This window comes from Sus scrofa, chromosome 7 (genome assembly GCF_000003025.6).
Source record: "Sus scrofa isolate TJ Tabasco breed Duroc chromosome 7, Sscrofa11.1, whole genome shotgun sequence".
Lineage (NCBI taxonomy): Eukaryota > Metazoa > Chordata > Mammalia > Artiodactyla > Suidae > Sus > Sus scrofa.
The window spans coordinates 22,334,298-22,350,257 of record NC_010449.5 but is presented as its reverse complement, the minus strand read 5'-3'; the positions used below and the strand labels follow the sequence as shown (position 1 = coordinate 22,350,257).

General features: G+C 39.9%; 3 non-coding genes across 3 annotated transcripts; 1 reads left to right on the top strand and 2 right to left on the bottom strand.

The window, feature by feature from the left end:
* TRNAA-AGC lies at nt 4,047-4,119 on the bottom strand. The gene has a single exon. It is a non-coding gene; the product is annotated as a tRNA-Ala (tRNA).
* TRNAS-GCU lies at nt 13,071-13,152 on the top strand. The gene has a single exon. It is a non-coding gene; the product is annotated as a tRNA-Ser (tRNA).
* TRNAQ-UUG lies at nt 15,715-15,786 on the bottom strand. Its single transcript has one exon. It is a non-coding gene; the product is annotated as a tRNA-Gln (tRNA).

Genomic DNA, 15,960 nt, shown 5'->3' with positions numbered 1-15,960 from the left:
GTCGTTTACCACATAGTTCACTCGCGGGGTCCCATCGCAACTTGGCTGGTCTGTCACTTCTCACATGAAGAGCAATTGCTCCTCCCTCAATCTCTCAACATATAGCCCAAGTAAGAGAGATATACAAGAAATAACTATCATTCACTAAATTGGATGAACTCGAAAGAGCGAAAGCTCACAAATGAATACCTACAATACATATTTTATGATTGTTCCGGATTATCAAGAGAGATGAAATAGTTCAGAACAAAATATAAATGGGTCAGTTGTTGGTTTAGGTGATGCTTTTTGCTGTGTGCTCTCGTGTGTGTGTGCTCGTGTGGTATCACCAGAATGGCGTGCTACGCGTACGAACTTTTGTAGAAGATGAGTGAGAATCGGAATAATCAAGTTGTTGACGCGCTAGTCCCTTTCGCTGGAGCGTATAAGGACCTGTGTTTGTCTGCGAGTACCTATTTGGTCAAAAGTCTTCATGCTACTAAGCTCGATAATAAGTCTTCGTCAAAGTACCATAAACAATTGCATTCTGTCGCTTTCCACACCAAGCACATCTGCGACTCCCTCCTCTCCTCTCTCTCTTATTTTATTACTTTTTAGGCATGTTTGAGTATCTACTCGACGCACTTGTGTTGTGAGTCATATATAGAATGTCACACATAAGACAAGGGAGACTTATGCCTAGCCTACATGTACATACTACTCTTCAGCAAAAGTGAAGCCCTAATCACATAGCTCAATGGTGAACTAAAATTGCTCAAGATGCCTCTTGTCGCTGGTCGATGTGCGCACCAGACGCTTATATACATGCACCCAATACAGATTTTTTTCCTCGAGGAAAGAATAATATGCAAGTAGGTGAGTGTAGAAGTTAGGGAGAAATGGAGGTATATTAAAGAATATTACATCGGCATAGCGTGTGGTAATGTGAGTATGAATTATTGTCTCAATATGGAAGATATAAGGATGTGACCCGATATGATATGGCAAACAGCCACGATCAGGGGTTAAGTGGCCATCACTCCCTTACAAAGGACAATCATGAAGAAGGAAGACTCCAAGGAACGCAGGATGAGTCTGAAATCAAAATGAAAATCACTGTACTGACTGTACGGACTGGTAGGGAAATGAAAATAGTGCAAAATATCTATTTTCTGAAAAGCAACCAATTACAGGCTCAACTTTACAAAAGGTAAAAGTCATAGTGTGAGCCCTCAATGTTATCACCATTTCTGCAAAAGAATTCCAAGAAAAAATATTTGAAGAAGTATATACCAAATTATCCACTTTTATTTACCTTTGAAAAACGAGAGAAAAATTACTCTCATATACTTTGCAGTGTCTGCTAAACAGGTTCTTTTTACAAACAGAAACAGTAAATAAACTGTAATTTAGTTTGACATTTTAATCACCTCTCTTCAATGCTCTTGGGCATTTACTCTTATATAAAGCAGAAAGATACACTAATGAAATTTTTAAAGAGAACAGCATGAGTTTAAGTGTATCCACAAGTTTTGTTATCCTGCAACGAAGTAAGAAGATAAATTCCCACCATGTAAAAAACAAAAACGAAAACAATGGTTATGAGGGTGTCCTACTCCATAACATACTCCAACTAAAACTATTCTCATGAATATCTACTGTTCATCTCCAGGAGAGAGGAAAGAAATGAAATAAGCTGGGATGCAGCAAGAAGGATTCAAAATCCACTTCTTAAAGGCTCAATGGAAGATGTTACAACACTAGGATTCCAGAGAAAGACTATGAGATTTTTTTTTTGTCCTTTTTTAAGTGAGATTTCTTTGAATTCCTTCGAAAAAAGAGCATTTTTTACTGTCTGGGCTAGATGAAATGTAGTTAAACTGATGAGAGGAGGAAACGCCCTAAAGACCAATTCTTTAGCTTTTTTAATAAGATCTGTGAACTAAGCTGTGAACAATTATACAAAAATAGGAAACTCACCTGAAATAGCACTTCTAAAGAGAAAAAAAAACTGTGAAGAGCAGGCTATGTACTAAGATTTGCTGAAGACGTCAGAATATTGAAGTTTCCCACCTTCAACTCCCCCATCCTTGACTCATCGTGGGATAATGTATGACATTGAATAGAAATGTCACATTTGTTCCCTCATCTCCCCAGTCTCTATCTCCTTTTCTAGCTCCTAGATTCTTCTGGCTTCTCACTGTAGGTCCTTCCCTTTCACAAAGAAGGGATGACAATTGCCAAGAAGGGAGAGGCCCCTGAGTACCAATTACAGATTGACTGGAGAGCAGCCTTAAATGAAAAAGCAATATCAGCCCCCTGAGATACTTGTCTTTTTCCAGAGGAGCTTCCTCAATTATTGGCTTGACCAAAAGTGGAGCAGAAACCAAGAGTCATATGGGAACTCACCCTTCCATCCCCACGGGGGCTAATGCTCTCCACCAAGCATCCCATCCCCAATTCCCAGTCTCTTCCCCGGAACTCATCACAAAATTCTCCTAAGTTCTCAGCAGCAACCCTAAACCATTACCCCCATAGTGAACCTCCCAGAAGACTACTCTCAGCCCTCTCTCCCACCCTCCAGCTTTCAGACCCTCTCACCATCCCAGAAAACTATTTCAATTGAGGCAGCCCTTACTACCAGGGTTTTATATGGATTTTCAAAGCCCTGCCAATAGTAGGTCTGCTTTAAGGAGAAGGAAGCTGGCATGTTATTACAAAGTAACATCCAAATGGTTAAGGACATTTCAATATCCTACATGTTCAAATGCCTGCCTGACAGCTTGTCTCCCACTGTTCCCTTCTGAGAATTCTCCACGGAAATCAGGCTGATCTATTGACTTCTCATCCTCAGCAATGTGTTCAGTCGTGCCATTGTCTTTCTGAGTCAGACCCTTACTTCAGACCCACTTTCTTTCTAACAGACCAATTCCATTTGGAAAAGAAAGCACACGTTCTCATGGATCCCCCCATGCCACCAGTCTATTTCACAAACCAAAGCCCAGGAAGTGTATTTGGTTATTAATTCCCTGGTTCCCTTCCTTGCATCTTGGGAAACTTGCATCCAAGGAGAAGTCTTTAACAATAGCATTTCATGAACCTAACTTGAAATACTATTCTAAGCCCTACTTCCCAAAGCTTCTTGAAGATTAGCAATTTATTTTTCACAAAGGAGATAGTATTCTATCCAGCAAGATTCTACTAAGACAGATCATGGTCTTTCATGGTTTCTATCAAAGATTCCTGCATTTAGCTTTCTTCTTTACTAGACTACAAGCTACAAATAAGTAATATCCAGGGCAAGTAGTATATCCTATTCATCTTTGTTGCCCAAGTACACTGTAATTGTTTCATAAATGGTTAGTGAAAGAATGAGAAAAAATGCATGAATGGATGAACAAATGGGAAAAAAAGAGCATTTGATTCGTAATTTCTGATTTCTGAAAATGCATTAAACAATGTCAACTGGCAAGAAAACACCGAAGATCACAACAGCAGAGAAGATTATAATAGAGTCGATCCTCATTATTTGTGGATTTAATATTTGTGATGTCATCTCTTTGTAACCCCCAAATCAATTCTTGCAGCACTTCCCCAGTATGTGTGGGACATTAATGTGAGCAGATGGTAAAAAAAAAAAAAAAAAAAGTCATGTGATGGATGTGTTCCCCGCTGAGGTTGAACAAAATGAAACTCTGCCCTCTTGTTTCAGCTCTCATACTGTAAACAACTGTCCTTTTCATGGCATACTTAGTGTCACGTATCTCATATTTTGAGTTGGGTGGGAGCTTTTGGTGATTTCTCTGTTTAAAATGGTCCCCAAGTGCAATGCTCAAGTGCTAATTTCCTTGGTGCAAAAATATGATGTGTGTTTCAGAGAAAATACATGAGTTAAATAGGATTTTTCAGTCATGAGTTATAGTACTATTGGCCGTGAATTCACATTAATGAATGAACAAAATATATACTTTTTAAAAAGTGTCTTTAAGCAGAAACACACTTAAAACCAGGTTATATGTTGATCGGCTGACAAAAATGTGACCAGAAGCTTACACATATAACTCTGAATTAGGTGCCGGGGATTGAACCCGGGACCTCGTACATTGCTAAGCACGCGCTCTACCACTGAGCTACACCCCAACTGGGGCCGTCTTCCTTGCATTCCTTTCGTGATTTATAACCATTATTTCTTTGATTCTCAAAGATTTGGCAAATTGCAGAGGAAACATGAATGTAAAACCCCCCCATTTGCGAAACAGACTGCACAGCGGCCTCAAAAGAAAGAAACAGAATGAGATTCCGAAGGAAGGAGGATGAAAAGAGACAATCTGTTTTTCGTCCTCTCCAGCCTCCATTCCTGCTCTTCCCACGTGGACGGCTTCAGGTAGGGCACCCTCTGAGAAGGGCAGAGTGGAGTCAAGGGGCTCTTGCCTGTGGCGCTCCAGTTCCCCATCCAGCACCACCTCCCTTGGAACAAAGACCTCAAATAATCTCCATTTCCAGAAGCCAAACACATCTACTGAATGTTTCGCGGTGATGGCAGAGAAAGTCCCTGCGAGCTCATGATGTCCTTCATGGATCACACGACAAATTGGAAACATGAGCATGGGAGACAGACATCACGTAGGCGCCCCAAATAGTCCAATAAAATGAGCAACTAAACCTCCTGAAAAAATCTGGCGGTCCGCTGCTTTGCAGGGCTGGTCGAGGATGGAAGGGATGGAATTGGGGGTGTTGCTTAGATGAAAGATGAGAGCAGGCAAGGCAGGACTGGCTTCTGTTTCTTCGCGAACAAACCCTTGTGAACCCGGAGCTGTGAAGAATATTAGTATCGCTTACGGTTTGGAGAAGGAGGGAGGGGAAGTTTCCTCTATTTTGAAGACCCGGGCCCTGACCCAATTCACAGCCAATTGATTTCTCGGGCATATGCAGTGTAGTCTCTCTTTCTCTCCATCCGAAACAATTTAACTTCTTAAAAATTTGAAAAAATTAAACAGTACCCAAAATAAGCATATACCTTTTACCCAGACTTAGCTATCATTAATAATTTTTTCCCATTTGCTTTATCATTTGCTTCCTCTCTCCCATTTGAGGATAAGCTGCAATACATCATGTTCATTTACTCTTAAATAGCTGTATTTAACCTGCAGTCTGCATTCCAATTTGAGCAACTGTCCTAGAATGACAGGCTCTAGTCTAGTGTCAGTATTGCATTTAGATATGTGTCTTTTCTCTTTAATCTGAATCCTTAGCTTTTTCTTTTGTGACGTGACATGCCATAATATAATATGTCTCTCCTCTTCTTTAAAAATAGAATATCTTTTTCTTTGTTTTTGACGATGTTTTTCTTGTTGATCAGTTATGATTCCCAGTGAAACTACAGATAATATGTGCTCTAATTGTCAACTGAGAATAAGACTACCTTTATCATGGTGGTCATTTGATACCGTTTGTAGAACAGTGATTTGATGCAGAATCTGTACTCTCAATCCCCCAAGATTTAACATCCACTGTCTGAACAAATCTTTATCATGACAGTTGCAAAATAATGATTTCCTAACTGCAGCCCCTCCTGCCACATTTACAGTCAGTGCTTGGCATGCTAATAAACAGAATTACTGCTTTATCCAGATTATTTTCTTCATTTATCAATGTACCATTTGTGTGGACTTCTATTTTTCTATGACTTGTAATCTATTAAGTACATATGATTTTGCCCAGATTTGGCCAATGGGAGTCCCTTCAAACTGGCTTCTTATGTCTGCTTGCATGTCTCATCATTTATTGAGTAGTTTTTACTTTCTCACCACCCTTTTATCCCCATTATCCTAGATTGAGTCTGTCCACATGTCCAGTAAATAAACATCCAACACTGGTTTCTGCCCAATGGAGGTGGATGAGGGAGCCGATGATCAGGATGAGAGTTTGGGTTGGAGAGTTGTTATGTTTTGTTTTGTTTTTTAAACTGATTTCCACCTCCTCTGATATATCCCTAGCAAAACAAATATGGGTAGAAAAACAATCACAAACATAGACAAGTTGAGTGAAAGAAACCAGCAGAATGTATGATTCTATTCTATGAAATTTTAAAACTGCCAAACTAATGTGTGGTATAAAAAGTCAAATTAGTTCCCTCTTGTGGGTGGTGGTTAGAAGAGGACAGGGGAGAAGCTTTTGGGTGCTGGGAATGACCTGTTTCTTCACTTTGATGTTGCTACAAGTTCACTTTAAGAAAAATCACCAAGCTTGATGTGTGCAATTTTTCTGTATGTTTGTTATCTTCACTATGGAAGTTTCCAAACAGGAGAACAGTAGGTAGAGAGATAGGTTATTTCCATCACTGGGAGGTTCCTCTTTCCATTTCTGTTTGGGATTCATCTCCAGAAGAGATTTCCCTTCAAGGTACAGTGTTTACCAAGGATATCATGACTTACCTTGAAATAACAGATAAATTCATTATTGTTTCCTGCACTAAGATACACTGTATAGTGGCTAATACAGAACAGCAAGAGGCGCTATCAAAAATCAACAAAATCTTTTTATGTGGGACAATGAAACGAACTATTTTCTGTAAGCTTTATTTTCAGAGCTCCAGAAAATTGTAAGTGACCTGAACCCCTAAATAGTGTTTCCACACTTAGTTGAGCGCTCTCTTTTTTTTTCTCTTTCTTTTTTTTTTTTTTCCCAGTGATATCTGGGTCATTTTCCTAGAATTTCCCCTCCTAAAATACTCTCAAATGCAATGGTGGACATTTGCCTCTGTCCCTCCAACTTGCAGCTCTCTATGGAGATGCCCACACATCATCAAGACCTATTGACAGGATCTGATTTAAGCTCCATACTCTGTGCAGAGTAGTGTTCTATAGCACATATTTCTTCCTCTTCAGTTTAAACTCATTTAAAATTCTGTGTTCTGTTAGCTTTTAAAAGGTTTTAAGAACACAGAAGAATCCTAAAGAGCAGATTAGAGAGATCTCTTTATCCTCCTCAAGGGTCTTGCTGGTCAATTCTGCTTTCTGGGTGGGAAAGTCCATTGAAACCTAATGTTAGATAGACATTTTTTTCAGGAACAAACACCGTTTGGGTTTTACAATAGAGAACACTGGCCTGGGGGGAAAAGGGAAACAGCAGTTCTTGCTTTTTATGGAGACTTGCAATCTGCCAGATTTGGGCTTGAAATAGCCTTCTCAGCTGTCTGGGTCAGATACGTTATTTAATCTCTCTAATCTCGGTTTCTTCACATATATACTGAAAATGATAATACCTATATCTCACAATTCTTGTGAAGTTTAAAGAAGAAAGGTTCACTGCTGGGAGCCATTCATGAAGGTCTGCCTTCTGACATGGTCAAGGAGGCTGATGACCCCAGACTGCATGGCAAGTCTGGGAAAGTGACGGTCCTGCTTCTTCTTCTCTGTTAGTCATACTGCCAATGGAAACTTTGGGAGCTGGGGAATTAACAGCTTAATAAAAGATCCCAAAAAAAGGCCCAGGAGAGGATAAACATCGGGGATTAGTGCTTTCTCATAAGCTGCAACAAATCCCTAAAGTCCCTACAATTCCCCCTTTCTCCATCCCCTTTTCCACTTTGGGGACTGCCCCTCTCTAAGAAAGTCCCCAATAGAATGCTTTCTGATTACCACTGCTACTTTGAGAACAATATGTTTAGGTTTGACAATAGTCCAAGACATGGGCCATTTAACCCCTATGTGTGAAGTTGTTTTCCCTAACAGGGAATGGTTGATAAATACAATAGGCACTGGGCATTGACACGGGGAAAGCTGGTACAGTTTATACCTAGCACCTAGAAACAAGTTAGGGAAATATGGGCAGAAGGTCAACCAGTTGTGAACTGATATGTCAGGTCTATTAGCCCTACCCCAAAGAGTATAGATATCACGACCTCTGTTTCTACTGTGATCTGTCCTTTTGATCTGACCACAAAGACTAAAAAGATCATCTGGAGTTCCTGTCATGGCTCAGTGGTTAACAAATCTGACTAGGAACCATGAGGTTGCAGGTTCAATCCCTAGCCTTGCTCAGTGGGTTAAGGATCCGGTGTTGCCGTGAGCTGTGGTGTAGGTTGCAGACGTGGCTGGATCCCGCATTGCTATGGCTCTGGCGTAGGCCGGCAGCTACAGCTCCGATTGGACCCCTAGCCTGGGAACCTCCATATGCCGTAGGAGCGGCCCAAGAAAATGGCAAAAAGACAAAAATAAATAAATAAATAAAATTTTAAAAAAGATCTTCTTTAGAAACCTTTGATAATGTAATTCAACTTTACTAATGAAAAATAGAGCTAAACAAAGAGATTTCTGTAGTTAACAAGCTTGCTCTTTTCTGTTCCATAAGAATTAGGTCATAGTTATAAGTACATTAAATACTGAGAAGTCAAGTGGAAAGTACAAGAAAAAAGACCATTGTGAATGTTCCCATGATTCACAAAATCATGAGGACATAGTTGATGGACTGGAAAGTTAAAAAATATCAAAGGATGTATGACACATAATAGCAGGAAATAAAAAAATGTACATAAGCTAAGCCTGTGAAATCAATAAACAAGCAGTCCCACATAAACGCTGGGTCTGTGTCTATTCTTTCGCCCACGCCGCCCATCCTTGGGGAAACCCTGGACCTGCTGGAGCTGGACTCCAGCAGTTCACAACCTGTATTCACTGGGGCCTGGAGCAGAGAGTGCTTTTACTATTTGGTGGCTATTTCTGTTGTTGGGTGTGGTATTATTAAATTGAGATTTCTCGACCTGGAGGTATCTACTTCTATCCCTTTGATAAGCACCAGCTTCCTCAGTTTAGGAATTCCCCTGGTGTTTGGGACTGCATATGATTCATTGGTCATAAGCATCTCTGAAAGTATAAGGGGAACCACAGGGAAAGAAATGACCCCTCTGTGAAATCAGCCATATCACAAAAATGTTCTTTAAAGATTTTTTTCTTGAAAAACATGGTCTAGATAATAGGCTCACTGCTCTTAGAGAAAATCAGGATCCAGGAATTTTTTGTGATGAAAGAACAAAAGGTTTTTTGTTACTTATGAAAGTAGAAATTACCAAAACCTCCTTTAGGTAAAATTGTTCTTTATGGATTTGGGGGTGGAAGAAAGTAAGGAGGAAGATGCTATGAGAATGGAAAATAGTGTTCAGGAAGGATTGAAAATCAGAACTAGTGATCGCATCAAGCCCAGATATTCTGGTTTGCAGTGGGAGAACTCACATTAATAATATTTAGAATGACTAGATTGAAGACTTAAAATTAGATGTCCCTGGTTCCAGAACTTCCATATGCTGTGGGTGCAGCCATTTAAAAGTAAATAAATAAAAGTAAATAAATAAATGTTATGCCTGTTTACAGTAAGCATCATTGTAAAGTCTTCCTTAAATATCTGAGGGAGAATTTCTCTGGGCGATATGCCCAGGAGTTATATCACTGGGTTCAAAAATATACATAATATGTAAACCAAATTACAGCCCTCAAAGATATATAGGTCCTAAATCCTAAAATCTGTGAATGTTACCTTATTTGGCAAAATAGAGTGAAGATATGATTAAATCATAGGTCTTAATATGGGAAAATTATCCTGGATTATCTGGATGGGCCCTAAATGTGATCATGCCTGTATTTATAAGAGGGAAGCAAAAATGAAGAAGACAATGTGTGGACTTAAGCTAGATGCTACACTGGAGACTTTGAAGATGGAGGAGGCAGTCACAAGTCAGGAATGCAAAGAATGAAGATCTAAAACCTGGAAAACTAAAGGGGAAAGATTCCCCCTTAACAGCCTCTGGAGAGAGTACAGTCCTGCCAACACACTGATTTCTGACCTCTAAAGCTAAGAGAATTAGTGTGTATTGTTTTAAACTACCAAGTCTCCAGTAATTTGTTATATCAGCTATATAAAACTAATATATAATCCATATATTTAATTGTACTAAGTATTACAAAATTGCATTCCAGGATAGCTGCAATAATCTCTCTTTTGCCAGCAGTACAGATAAGTTTCTATATTCCAACATCTTTAATGATACTGGTGTTATATACATTTATAATTTTATCATTCTATGGGTATAAAAATCACTTCTCTGATTTCTAGTGAGGGTCAACATCTCTTAATACTATAAGCCATTTAGGTATCACTTCTCTGAATAACTTATTTTCTTGGCCCTTTTTTCTTTTGTGTTTCCTCTTTTTCTGGTAGTGTTTATTATTTTTGTTTTTCAATTGCTCTTTTGAAAGGGATGTTTTATAGAGTATACATCAATCTCCTGTCAGTTTCAGTTAGTGCAAATATATCTTTCTGATCTATTATCTGTCCATGAAATTTATCTTTGTTGTTTTTTATTAAATGAAAGCCATCACTTTTCATGATAGGATTATCAGTTTTCAGTGATTTGTTTCTGCCTTTTTGTTCTCATTTTTAACATCCTTTTAAGTAATGGGAATGTAAAGTGGATCAGTTCCCATGGAAAAGAGTTTGTTGGTTCCTCAAAGAGCTAAGCAATTATGAGCCAGCAATTTTACTCCAAAAAAGAATTGAAAACAAGGACTCAAACAGATGTTTGTATTCCAATATTCAATGCAACATTGTTTATAATAGGCAAAAAGTAGAAACAACCCGTGTCCAGCAACAGTTGAATAGATTTAAAAAATGTAGTATATACATACAATGGACTACTCTTCAGTCATAAAAAGGAATGAAATTCTGACGCATGCTACATGATGAACCTTGAAAATATTAAGTGAAATAACCTAGACAGTAGAACAAATATTGTATTCCACTTATATGAAATATTTAGAATAAAAAATTCATAGAGTTAGAAAATAGATTAGAGGTTACCAGGGACTGAGGGGATGTGGCACTAAGGAGTTATTGCTCTAATGGTATAAAGTGTCTGTTTGGGGTGAGAAAACATTTATAGAAAAAGATAGTAGTTGCATAATGTTGTGAATGTTTTTACATTAATGCTACTGAATTATACACCTAAAATGGTTAAATTATAAATTCTGTCATATATATTTTACTACGATTTAAAAGTCTATTTAAAAAATGGAACTGTTGCGAATGTGCAAAGACAGAGATTATAGTAGTGACAAGAAAGAGGTGCCACAGAAACATAACCACAATCTTCTCCTATGAGAATAGTTTTCATATATCCTTCTTCCCACTGAAGGAAACCATTTATTAATCATCGACTCCAGCCTAGGAACCATCACTAATACGTAGGTTCCCTACTAACAACAGGAAAAAAATTCAAATTCTTTGAACAGGCATTAAAGTTCTAGCTTTCCAGAATCATCTTTGGTCATTTCCTATATTATACTCACCCTAAATGATGCACCAGACCCATTCACATACACCTTCTCTCTTCTAAAATGCTCTGCTCTCCCTGTCAACCTAGTAAAACTCTACTTATCCTGTAAGAAGATAACATCAATGATCAACTCCTCTCTGAAAACTTCTTTCAAAAGGTTGAGCACATGAATAAAGAAAAAGTCAATAAATAATGTCAATGTGAAAAGTTGCTTTTCAGAACAAAATTAAAAATATTTGAATTAAAAAAAAAAACCTTTACCAGTTATGACTGACTAGAAGCTCTGATGGACTCCCACTTTCCAACAAGTAATGCTAGATAGTGTATTCTTTGTGACATATGTAGTCTCTCAAAGAATTGGAGGATTCCCTACAGGGGTCACTCAAAACAAATAAAAAAATATGATATGGAACCTAAAGTGATTCAGGAGCATGTGGAGCCCAGGTCAGGGTGATCAGTGATAAAGCTCTAGATCTGGAAGCCCTGCTTAGTGGGCTGGCCCTTGAGAGCAAGAACTACAGCTCATGGACCTGGATCAACAGAGTACTGGTTATCCTGAAGCCAGGCAGCAATAGAAATACAACTGTGAGGATGAATATTTAATATCAGAAGAGCAGAGAAGTGGAGGAACTGAGTCTGACCTTCTCTTTATAAGCCAAAACCTATAGCAGGACTGAGGTAGTTCAGGGTATGTTGTGTGCTGAAGAAGAGTTTATGAAATTCAGTAAAGGAACATGAGAGGATCAGTCTTGCCAAAGTTAAGAACTAAAGTATAAACTTCACAGAAAGGAAAGGGCTACAGCATTTTGGCCTGTGAGAATCTTTTCAAATTTCTCTCCAAAATTCTGCACAAAATATAGAAAAAGCAGTTGAACCCTAGCGAGTGAGAGGGGTTTCTCGATGCTGGATTTATTGAAGTGGTCAAGTTCAGCTTCCTCCAGGGGGTCGGGGCGAGGCACTGGAGCTGTGGAGGTGGGAGGGAGGGAGTGGCTAAGGAACTGGGGCAAGTGGTCTGCCCAAGGTCACACGGTGAGCGGAACAGAACCACAACCAGGACCCAGGCATCCTGGCTCCTGCACCCACCCGGCCTTTCTTGGTGTTCGTGGTAGCCACCGTAAATCAATGGTACACTCCAGGATACTCTAGGACCAAAACGGCCAGGTCAGGATGTGTGCGGTTTTTCTGCCTTTTTTCCAAGCACGTTTTCACCCGTTGCTGTATGTCGCAGACTGATGAATGCCAAGCCTCGGAGAAAGCAACAAGAAGTGTAGGCGTCTCCTAGGACTCTGGCATATTTCAGAAGCAAAAGCAAGAATCACGGAGCTTCTTTGTTGTTTCCTGGTCCCTCCCAGAGAACAGGAATCCCGGGAGGTGTTCTAATCAGGACATAGGGAATTCGGCCCTGGAATGTAGACTGCAGCGGCAGAGGGCCCCTAGTCTTTTGGAGAACACAGGGCACTGGACTGGAACGGAATCAGCAAATCAGCGTTGAAATCCTGGCTATGTTCATTCATTCATTTGTTCTGCAAGGATCTGGGTATTTAAACAGGGAAGCATACTGGTTTTATCTGTTCATTGTAAATGTGCCAGGTAACCGAAGCACTCTAAGCATCATTTATCAGTTTTACAGTTGCCGTGAAATGTATCTAAAAAGATCTGATTGTGAAAATTGGGTATGAATTAAACCAGGAAAAAAAGCAATTAGAGTACTACCCAACGGAAGTTCAGGGATAAAGGGCATGATTTTTTCTTGCGCTTGGCACCAGACGAGGTGGCCGAGTGGTTAAGGCGATGGACTGCTAATCCATTGTGCTCTGCACGCGTGGGTTCGAATCCCACCCTCGTCGTAATCCTCACTGAGTGTGGGTTCTTTCCTCGTTTCCGTTGTGAAGCCTGTCATCACGTGGCAATGTGAGTCACCCCCTAGAGCAGGATACTTGCACCCTGTTTTTAACCGAAATTTTCACCACTTACTGACTTAAAAGTGTTTCATCCTACCCAATCATGTTATTACTAAGGATATTTGGCTTTGAGGAAGAGGCTGTGTCTCTGCTTAGAGACAAAACTGAAAATACATTCCACACAATATTTTGTTAGATACAAAGATTCCTTCTTTAGCAAAACAGAAGAATGTCAATATTGTGTGGTTTCTGCCGAAATCTCCATCTTGTTGGAATTTGTGGGGGAATATTTTTATATGTATATACAATATTATATTATAAGATTTATTAAAATATTTCAATAAATAAAATATAGTTTAATTTAAAGTTATTATTTATAAAATACTGTATATAGCTGTACCTTGCCCTTTTTCCCTAGTCAATATTATCTTGGAGAACTTTTCATATCATCGCAAAAATAACAATTCATTCTTTTCCAAGGATGCATGGTATTCCAACTTATGGTTTACTGTATATTATTTAACCAGTCCTCTATTGGACATTTAGGAGCTTTCCCTCATCTTTTGCTTTTACAGACAATGCTGCAATGAATAACTTTATACATTTATATAAAACATTACTTAGAGACATTTATGTACAAATGTATTCATATGTATATAATTTTGAATGTGTGCATCTGTAATATTGCAACACAAATTTTTAAAAAGGAGTTCAGTGTGTCCTAAGATATATGCATTTGAAGTATATACATACACTGCCAAGTTGGTCTCCAAAGGAAATTTATTCATCTATACTCCCAGCCAGTAATGACTGAGGTTTTTCCTTCCTCACCTTGTCCAATGAGCTATGCTGTCAACTTTGGCTTATCTGTTATTTTAGTAGATGAAAGTCATATTGCAGTGCAATTTAATTTTCATTTTTCTTGTTGTCATAAAATATTTGTTGCATTTATAAAAACATAACAATTTCTGTTTAATCCATTTTAATTTTAATTTTTAAATTTTTTTTTAAAGCTGAGAGCAACATTTGAAGTATGATCTCTGGGCTGCTTCAAGTGCTTGTTGTGAATGAGGAATTCTGGGCCTCACTCTTGATCTATTAAATTACTATCTCAGGGGAGTTCTCTTGTGGTACTCAGTTGAGGGTCGGTGTTGTCACTGTAGCAGGAAGACTCTAAGACTATTGCAACAGGGAAGATTGAACTCAATTCAGAATAGAACAGAGGCAGCTGGGGATTTATATAGCCAAATGGAAAATTATTAAGTATCAAGAGTGAAGGAAGAGGAACTTGATTAACTCTCAGGGGTGTGTGTGTGGTGGGGGGTGGATTCTAGATAAACTGGCTGAACAGAATTCTTGCCCAAACTGTAACCAACAGGATACTTTCCTAAAACTGAGCTAGGCAAGCCAAGGATGGTGCCCAATTTATGAGGGCTCAGAGGAGCCAGACACAAGTTTGGTCAAGGAGAGAGTCCTTGTTAACATCCACAGTAATTCCCTCAGCTTCCTAAAGGAATGGGAGATCCACGAAACAGGTAAGATACCCACAGAAGTGTCCGCATACTCTCCCAGCCTCTTTCGTGTCATGTCTGTGCCTGGTTCCTCCTCCGCGGAGGAGCTGTTTGTTCCCTGGCCTTCTCTCCAGAGCTGGGTCACTTGAGTGAAGGTGCCTCTTCTACCCAGGATTTTTCATTATCGTAATTTAGAGGCTTGGAATAAATTTGAGTTACTGGACTTGAGCCAGCACAAGTGGGTCCTTGATCTTAGATATGATGATAATGATTACATCATTAAATTCTCTTTCAAAGTTTGAGAGGAAGTGGGCCGGTGGAGAGACGAGACGCCTGGAGAACCGTGAAGGTAGAGAGCTTCCCACCCAGCGCCCGCCTCTCCCACCTGCATTTAGGCTCCTCTCTGGGCCCTTCCACCGCGTGCAACCCTCACTGTGCACTCTACTCTCAGCAAGTGCGGACGTTCTGTGATGAACGAGGGCCCGCCACTCGTCGGTAGACGAGTTTTTCCTCTTGGACCGCAGGCACCGCGCGCTTCGCAGCTGCTGGCTTTCTTTCCAAGGCGGCTTGGTAGGTGGGGTCGGTAGTGAGGACGGGAAGGAAAGGAGAGAGAACTGTCTCAGTGAATGGGAATGGGAAGAAAAGCGACCCCGGAGGGGTTCACCATCAAGAAATCGCGCTCCTGAGACTCTGGTTTTAGGCTTTAGAAACGGGCGAGGCGGCGAGGAGGCCTTGGCACGGAGATTTAGAGGCGCCGTCTCCACCAAGGAACTGAACGCTGCTGAACTGTTGCGCCTGGCCTCTGACTTCCTGAGGTTGCTTGCAAGAGGCCACCATTTCCAGGCTCCTTACTGTGGAACTTTGTGCGCTTGGAAAGCTGTTACTTCCCAGGCGAATTATTCGATTCTTTTGTTTAAAGAGTAGGAGAATCAAATACTTGCTGCATATGCTTTCTTTCCTGAATGCGATCCCAAGAACTATAAAAGGGTCCTCTGAGAGGTCCCACCGAGATTCGAACTCGGATTGCTGGATTCAAAGTCCAGAGTGCTAACCATTACACCATGGGACCAATCGAGAAACTAACCAACCACCCGTAATTGTGGTTAAATATTTCCTCCACGAGTTTTCAGTAGCTCCAACAGAGAAGTTAGGTCAGGCTTCAGGGAGAGCACGCTGATAACGAAATCTGATGCTTTCTTTTGCTGGGGGAAAAGGCAATGGGCAAAATACAATTTAGGGCCAT